The sequence below is a fragment of the Penaeus japonicus genome, unplaced genomic scaffold (assembly GCF_977035675.1).
Source record: "Penaeus japonicus unplaced genomic scaffold, GWHDUDI00000001_assembly GWHDUDI00000024, whole genome shotgun sequence".
NCBI classification, from domain to species: Eukaryota; Metazoa; Arthropoda; class Malacostraca; order Decapoda; family Penaeidae; genus Penaeus; species Penaeus japonicus.
In genome coordinates this window covers 29427990-29430489 of record NW_028234426.1, presented here as the reverse complement: position 1 = coordinate 29430489, position 2500 = coordinate 29427990, and the positions used below count along the sequence as shown (strand labels likewise).

The following is a 2500-nucleotide window of genomic DNA, read 5'->3' as shown; positions in this document are numbered from 1 at the left end:
GTATGCTTGCAAACACCCGGATGATTATGATTTGGAAGAGGCCAAGGAAACAATCTATCTACTTAACAGGTTGCCTTGACAGAACGTCACTTGGCATGATAATGCGTGAAGCGAGGGGCGATGGAGTGAAAGCATTGACATTGCTACAAAAACACAGCCTAAGAGAAACACAACACAGATTGTTTGCTCTATGGAGATCATTTATAAACAAAAGATAGATGATGACAGTGTTACAGCATATCTTACGTCTATAGATGAGACAGTAGCTGCTCTAAGGGAAATTGATGAACGCTGTACGAACACTGGATGGACTTCCTAAGAAGTACAAAATATTTGGGTAAATTTTCCGAATAACGCCGCGTTATGAAATACCACAAAAGTGGTATCGATGGCTTCCTCTCAACCTCTACTACTCATATATAGTGGATATAATGCGCGATTCCACCTCTGGACCCCACAATCTGGGTCCCGATAGAAGGGGAGGGCATGAAGTAGATCAGGGAAATTGCGGGGTAAAATATGAATTCCGTCCATATTTCGTTTGCAAAATCTTAACCCAATTACCTACCTAACTTTGCCTAGTTTTGAAATTAGCCCTAGCCAGGGGGGGGGGGGGCTTCGCCCTCCCTGGACCCCCCCTTTCTCAAGGCACTTCGTGCTACTTCGGTACATATTTCGTATGCAAAAGCTTAACCCAACTACCTACCTAACTTTGCCTAGTTTTCAAGTTTGGGCAAAGTTAGATGGGTAGTTGTCTTACAATTTTGCATACGAAATATGGCCCGACGTAGGACGAGGTAGCACAAAGTGCCTAAAAAAAAAAGAGACCCAGATTGTGGGGTCCAGGGCTGGCATCGCGCTTTATTTCTACTATATATGAACAGTAGAGGTTGAGAGGAATCCATCGATACCATTTTTATGGTATTTTGTAACATTTGTAAACAATGGGGAATGTTGTGCCATCTATCGAGAGAAAATAACAGCTCATGCAGGTAATTCATTGGGAGTTTCCATTCCACAGCTTGTCGCTAGCCAGAATTATGTAAACACAGCCATGTTTGATTTTCAGGGCGAGGATGGTGGTTTTCGGGGTATTTTGCACAAAGTGGCCTAAAAAGGGGGGGTCCAGGGGGGCGAAGCCCCTCCTTGGCTAGGGCTTAATTAAAACCTAGGCAAAGTTAGGTGGGTAGTTGTCTTAAGATTTTGCATATGAAATATGGCCCGACGTAGGACGAGGTAGCACGAAGTGCCTTAAAAAAAAGAGACCCAGATTGTGGGGTCCAGGGGTGGCATCGCGCATTATTTCTACTATATATGAACAGTAGAGGTTGAGAGGAATCCATCGATACCATTTTTATGGTATTTTGTAACATTTTACCCTGTCATTGTCAACAAAAACAGTAAAGTGAAACAGAAGAAATGTTTCAAGTATGTTGAACCAGGCCATTTTGAATCAAAATGCAGCAAAGGAGGTAAGTTCCAGAGAGTGAACAATCCTCATAATGTTAGAAAGTGGTGTGATTTTCATAAATCTAGAACTCACAGTAACAATGAATGTATAGCGAAGAATTTACCTAATTAAAAGTAAGAGTGATACAGTGACAGCTATGAAAAGATATCTTGCAGAAACAGCACCATATGGGAATATCAAACGCCTAAGATGTGACCACGGAACAGAGTTTACAAACAATGAGTTCAGAACATTCCTAACAGAGAACAAGATTAAACAAGAGTTCTCTGCACCCTATTCACCACATCGGAATGGCACAGTTGAGAGATCACACAGATTTGACATGGCTCGCTGTTTGTTGATTGAATCAAAATTACCTAAGGATATGTGGAGTTATGCTGTGAAGAATGCCTGTTACATCAGGAATAGGTGCTATAACCCCAGGACTCAAAAGACCCCAGTAGAAATGCTTACTGGAAGACGGTCAAACGTAATCAAAATCAATATCTTTGGAATAAGATGTTTTGCATATGAACAAGAGAGTAAGAACTTAAATTCAAGGAGTAAGGAGGGAGTATTTGTGGGCTATAATGATCAAAGTCCAGCCTACTTGATATACTTTCCAGATACTCACACTATAAAAAAGTAAGAATAGTCAAATTTGTAGATAACTCATCTTGTGAGACAGAATTCCCAAGTGCCAAGCAAATTTTGAGTGACTACATTTTGGTGGAGACGAGGCTCCAGCAAAAACCACATCAAGCAGCACAAGATGAAACACCAGTTGATGCTGATGGAGACAGGAAATGTCCAGCTAAAAACCGAGAAGAGATGCCGGTGGATGAAGATACAGAAAAAAAAAACCTTGGGGTTAGATGACAGATGTTACAGATGATCTGGATGACAGTATCTCTAGTGTGACATACTAGTTTTATACATCACTGCTATCGAATATCACATGACCCAATACCAATCACCTACCAAGAAGCTATAACATCTCCAGAGGGACATCAATTGAAGAAAGCCATGGATGAGATTACTTCACTACAG

At 41.2% G+C, this 2500-nt stretch overlaps 1 protein-coding gene across 1 annotated transcript in view; it reads left to right on the top strand.

The window, feature by feature from the left end:
• Positions 1–2500, top strand: part of LOC122244441 (uncharacterized) — a 22142-nt gene that overhangs the window by 17029 nt on the left and 2613 nt on the right. The window lies entirely within an intron of this gene.